Below are 6,573 nucleotides of genomic sequence, written 5' to 3' on the forward strand. Positions count from 1 at the left end.
TCCGGGTCAAGTTTATGTACCTTGACTAAATGTTTTTTCAAAGTACCAGTACCACCGGAACCACCACCAGTTTTGTAAGAATATTTGGTTTTACAAATTTTACATACGGCAAAAGAGTTGTTCGTACCTTGTTGTTCGATATCAAAGTGATCCCAAACTTTACTTCGTTTTGCTCGGCTTGTCGTCGTACTCGTTGAAATCGTGTTGCTTTTCCGAGAGGAAGATGGTGTCCCGGCATCTAAATTGGGGATTTGCATTGCTTCTTCCTCCTCGTTCCCAGGTTCGACTTCATCAAAGTCGGGTATATAGGAAAAATCTTGAGCAAGATCGAAGACACGTTCAACACCACGACCACCACCACGGTTTGAAGATGATGCCATTGAATGTAGAGAAAGTAGAATTTAAATAAATATATATTTGAGATATAATTATAGAGAAAGTAAAGTAGATAATTGTGAGAAAATGGTTGTGTCAAAATAATGAAAACTATCTAGTATTTATAGAAATTTTTTGGGTATAAATTATAATTTTTTTTAAAAAAATTGGCCCCCTAATTTGGGGGCCAATTTGCAATTAAACCATGCAGTAGCCGTTGGCAACGGCTACTGCATGGTACACAATTGCCAACAGATACAATGTATTCGTTGGCCAATTGTTTTTTTTAATTTTTTTAATTTTTTTTACCGGTTCCGGATCCGGTTCCGGGTCGGATCCGGACTTATCCAGATTCGGTCCAGGAACCGGAACCGAAACCGGAACCGGAACCGGATGAACCGGTTCTGAAAACCCTGAACCGGTTCAATCCATTAGTAAATGGATTGGGCTCGGTTCTGGGCCCGGTTCTTCCATACCGGGTCCGGTTCCGGGCCTATTGGGTCGGGTCCGGTTCGGTTCCGGGCCAAACCGGCCCGTTAATCATGCCTACATTTGCCTATAAATAGCCTCATTTGCATTGATTCAAAACCATCCCAAGAAATCCCAAAAACACAAGAAATATAGAGTGTTTTTGTAGCCTAGTCATTTAGATAAATTTTAGTATGTTTTGTGGTTGCGGCGATTTCCGATCTTCCACATCAAAAAGAATTTTCTACGTGATTAGATTTGTGTGAGTTCCACTTGTAAAGTGAGATTGAGTGTGTCATCCAAGAATCATTCTTGAAGTTCTTGGTATCCCTTAAGTTGATCTAAGGAGCGTTGTTGTTATCTCCTATTGTAGAAATGAGTTATACCCATTATTGATATAGAACCCATTTGGATTTTATAGAGATTTTTTAAAATAAGTGCTTTTAAAAGCTGCAATTTTTAACTTTTGAAAAAGCTCTAATTTTGACTTAAAAAAGTGCTTATTTAAGCACTTTTTTGGTCAACCAAACACCTTGTTAACTGAAAAGCACTTAAAAAAGTACTTTTTTGGCCTGGCTTTTGAAACCAAACGGGGCCATAGTGGAGATTTTTTTTGGTGGACTTCCGGGTCGTGGTTTTTCCCTAATTTGGTTTTCCACGTAAAAATCTTTGTGTCGTTTTTTTCGTGTTTATTATCTTGATTGATATTGATATCATGGAGACACTTTGATCCAATAATATCAATGAAGGGAAAAAGAATCAAACGCTTCCGCAACATAAAAGTCAATTAAATTTGGCAAATTTTCCCAACAAGTGGTATCAAAGACACGTCCAATGGAGGAGTCCCTTGGAGGGATGTTCAAACTGAACGGGTCAAACTATTCCATATGGAAGGCAAGCATGTTGGATCTGCTATATTGCAAAGATTTGTACTTTCCAGTGAGTGGTGATAAAGCAAATCCAGAAAATCAATCAAATGAAGAATGAACTATACTGCATCGAAAAACTGTTAGTTACATACGACGTTTTATCGAACATAGTATATTCCATAACTTTGCAAACGAAGATAAATCTGATGTTTTGTGGAGAAAAAATGAATCTATGTTTGAGAGGAAGAATGCCTTAAACAAAGCCTCAATTATCATAAGTATCGCACGACTTAGATACAAAGAAGGTGCAAATGCGACGGAGCACCTAAATACTTACCAGGGTTTAATCAACAAATCTACCACCATGAAGATTACTCTAGATGATGAAGTTACAACCATGTTATTATTGAGATCTTTACCAGACAGTTGGGATAATCTTGTGGTATCGCTCAGTAATTCTGCTTTTGATGGAAATATGACATTACAAACAGTCAAAGATTGTCTTCTCACTAAAGAGTCCAGAAGAAAGAAGCAAGAATATAACTCTAAAACCAAGGCATTGGTTACAGAAACAGATGATAATCGAGGACGAAATTACACCAGAGGTCCTCAAAAAGGAAGAGACAAATCCAAGGGAAGTCTAAGACTAGAAAAGAATTCAAGTGTCATTATTGTGGAGGTCCAAACCATTATGAAAGAGAATGGAAGAAAAAGAAGAGAGATCAAAGGAATGGTACAAAGTCAGCAGAGAAAGACACGACTGCAGTTACATCTGATGGTGATATTATCATTCTTGGCGATGACTCATGTTTCAGTCTATCATTCCAACAAACTGATTGGATTATTGATTTCGGAGCATCATATCATATCACTCCACACAGAGATATGTTTGCGTCCTACTCCAGTGGAAACTTTGGAAAAGTTAGAATGGACAATCAAGGTTTGACAGAAGTCATTGGTATGGGAAGCATTATTTTGGAGACATATATAGGATTTCGTCTCACCCTCAAAGAAGTTCGCCATGTTCCAGATATTTGACTTAATATCATTTCCTCTAGAAAGCTTGATGATGAAGGTTGTTCCAGTCACTTTTAAGAAGGAAAATGGAAACTCACCAAGGTTCTCTCATTATGGCTAGAGGTGCGAAGCAGAACTCTCTCTATTTGATGCAGGCTAAGGTATCCAGTGGAGAGGTAAACACATCTACGAAAAATTCCTCCATTGAATTAGGGCACAAGAGACTTGGACACATAAGCCAAAAAGGAATGGAAAATTTGGCTAGAAAGAAACTCCTACCTGAAGTATCTGGTATGCACTTGGAAACATGTGTTGATTGTTTAGCAGGAAAACAACACAGAGTTTCATTTCAAAGTTTTTCTCCATCTAGAAAAACTCAACGCTTGGATTTAGTGCACACAGACTTAAGTTATGTGAAATACAAAACTCTCGGTGGTGTTCTATATTTCGTGACCTTTATCGATGATTTCTCCCGAAAGGTCTGGTGCTTTGTGTTAAAATCTAAAGATCATGCTCTTGAGATCTTTAAGAATTTTCACGCAAAAGTTGAAAGAGAAACTGGATTGAAATTGAAATGTTTTTGTGCAGACAATAGTGGCGAATACAAGGGTCCATTTGAGCAATATTTCTCAACTCATGGAATCAGGCTTGAGAAAAGTGTTCCAAAAACACCTCAGCTCAACTGTGTGGCTGAAAAAATGAACAGAACAATTTGTGAGAGGATAAAGTGCATGTTATCTCAGTTTAAATTGCCCAATTATTTTTGGGGTGAAGCTATGAGAACTACAATTGATTTGATCAATCTTTCTCCATAAGCTCTATTAGATGGTGATGTTCTTGACAGAGTTTGGTTTGGGAAAGATGTCTCCTAAAAACACTTGAGAGTGTTTGGATGCAAAGCCTTTCTTCATATTCCAAAAGATGAAAGATTCAAGCTTGATGATAAATCCAAAAAAGTGCATATTTTTGGGTTATGTCCATGAAGAGTTCGGATATCGACTATGGGATCCAGTAAATAAAAATATTGTTAGAAGCCGAGATGTTGTTGATAAGTGTATTTTATGCACTTAATTTGGTTATGATTTTAATTGCATTTTGCGTTGTTTCGAGCAGATTTATGTGTTCGTTGTTGTTGTTTATGTGTTTGTAGGAAGATTCATGAGTTGGTGAATTTATAAAAGAAGAAGAAAGTGAAGAAGGAAATCTGCTAAATTGTTCGCAGCTTTGTCAAATTCTAAAAAATTAAGAAATAAAGAATGGCGCATATGCAGGAGAAAGCCACGCAGAAGCGGAGAAAGGCAGAGATTTAAGAGATTCAAGAGGTGCATATGCGTTAGATTTCACGCATAAGCGTGAGAAGCCAGGGAATGAGAAAGAGAAAACGGTGCATATGCGGGTAAGATTTGTGCAGAAGCGTTAATTGGCAGGGATTTGAAGGAGTTAAGAGGCGCATATGCGGTAGAATCTCATGCATATGCGCAAAATAGTCGAAATCTGAGAAGGGAAGAAAGTGCTTCTGCGGCCTAAGTTTCACGCATCTGCGTGAAAGTCCAATAACTGAGGAACGAAGAAAAGCGCATATGCGCTTGTTTTAAAGCATCTACGGGACTTGGAATATTTTTCTTATCTGCGTATTTTTGGAAATTAGATCAGAATTTTTGAAAAATCTTTACGTTCAAGATTGATGGGATTTTATGGGCTTGGAAGCAAGATATAAAAATAAAAATTAATGAGAGACGCCGAAAAAAGGAGAGATTGAGAAATTTTGCAGGGAACAAGTCGGCGTTGGAAATTTTGAAGAATACGAGCTCAAGAACCCGGTACGAAGACGGAAGACGGCGGCATCCGGCGACGGAAAAGCTTCATTATAATTCGTTCTAATTTCTTTGAACTCTGTTTTTTTTCTAGTTTTATGGATTGTTTGTAAAAAATGTTTTGTTTGATCTTGGAATTTATTATGAACTAATTTCTTAGTCTAGAGGTATATGGATCTTGACTGAAAACCATGATTGAGATATTTTGATTTATATATTTAAATTACATCGCACAATTTATTTGTGTTTTCCTGATTTTAATGCTTTCAATTTATTGGCCATAGATTGAATGATATTTTATTTAGAATATATCACTCGAGAGAGGAGATTTGAATACGACATAGGAAAATACATCTTTGGTGTTTATATTGTTCGAGAGGCATATAACTCCATAGAAGTCATTAGAAGAATTCTCGTGCTATTTACCGAATTTAATAGTTGATTTAAATAAAAATATTGAGTTTGCTATTAAATACGAAATTCTGCTTGACACTCGAGAGAGGTAGTAGAAAATAATAGGGATTCTTGGCTAATAAATTAGAAGAATTTAGAATTGAACAATAATTAGAAATAAATTGTGGTCGACAGTCAAGTGAAGTCGAACCTTTAACATTCATCGCTTATTGAATTTTTTATCTCGTGAATTCGTGATTATTTAAATTATTTATTTCAAATTTAAGTATTATCAAAATCAAATCATTTTCGTAGCTCTACATAGGATTAGGATTATATTAGTTGCAAATATTTGATATAATATCATTTATTCATTCTCCGTGGGATCGATCTGGACTTAAATTCCTATATTATAACTTGACATCGTGCGCTTGCAAGCGAAAAACACGCAACAAGTTTTTGGCGCCGTTGCCGAGGAATTGAATTTTATTTGATTTATATTAAATTGTGCTAATTAGTCTTAATTTTTATTTAGAGCATTTTATTTTATTTTGTTGGTTCTAATTTTGAAATTTTTCCTGTCTATGCAGTTTATGCGAAAAAGCCAAAGTTACGACTCACTGCTCTTTGATCCGTAAATCGAGAAACTGTTAAAGCTTTGAAAAAAGCTAGAAGAGAAGAGTTGCAACAAATGGTTGAAGAAAGAGAAAGAGAAAGAGTTGTCAATAATGCTCTGGTGCCTATCAGAGATCACTTTCGACCGATGATAAATAATCATTATTCTGGGATAGCTCGGCAGAACATCACGACGAATAATTTTGAGTTGAAGCCAGCTCTGATTAATATGGTGCAGCAAAATCAGTTTATGGGTGCAGCTACTGAAGATCCAAATTTGCACCTGCGTACTTTTCTGGAGATTGCTGACACAGTGAAGATTCATGGTGTTACTGAGGACACCATCAGACTACGATTGCTCCCGTTCTCTCTTAGGGACAATGCTTGTAGTTGGTTGTAGTCATGACCTCTTGGGAGCATCACTACATGGGAAGACATGACATCTAAATTTCTGGCTAAGTACTTTCCACCTGCAAAGTCTGCCCAACTGAAAATTGAGATCACTACTTTCAAACAGCAAGATTATGAGTTACTGTATGAAGCTTGGGAGCGATACAAGGAATTGCTTAGGAAGTGCCCGGACCATAATTTTCCAGATTGGGAACAGATCGAATTATTTTACAATGGTTTGAATGGCCCAACAAGGATTTCTGTGGATGCTGCAGCGGGAGGTTCAATATTTTCTAAATTTCCTTAACAGGCTTATGAGATGCTTGAGAAAATAACTGTTAACAGTTATCAGTGTCCGAGTGAGAGATCTGCAATAAGGAAGCCTGCAGGAATTCATGAGGTTGATGCATTCACTGCTTTGACTGCTCAGATGGCTACTATCTCTACACAGTTGGCTGCACTAACCAAAGAGAATCAAAGTTCTACTGAGACAGTATCACTGGTGACTGCCGTAAATTCTGCTGATGGATTTGAGAGTGTGGAGCAAGCCCAATATGTGAACAACAGGAATTACAACAATTATCTTGGTAATCCTGTACCCAATCAATATCATCCTAGTTTGCGTAATCATG

The 6,573-nt window shown here is 36.9% G+C and overlaps 1 non-coding gene across 1 annotated transcript; it reads right to left on the reverse strand.

Annotated features, from left to right (window-relative positions):
* Window positions 1-6,035: 6,035 nt before the first annotated feature.
* Window positions 6,036-6,142, reverse strand: LOC140876733 (small nucleolar RNA R71). The gene has a single exon (XR_012148970.1). It is a non-coding gene; the product is annotated as a small nucleolar RNA R71 (small nucleolar RNA).
* Between the last annotated feature and the right edge of the window lie 431 nt (window positions 6,143-6,573).

The sequence above is a fragment of the Henckelia pumila genome, chromosome 1 (assembly GCF_033568475.1).
Source record: "Henckelia pumila isolate YLH828 chromosome 1, ASM3356847v2, whole genome shotgun sequence".
NCBI classification, from domain to species: domain Eukaryota; kingdom Viridiplantae; phylum Streptophyta; class Magnoliopsida; order Lamiales; family Gesneriaceae; genus Henckelia; species Henckelia pumila.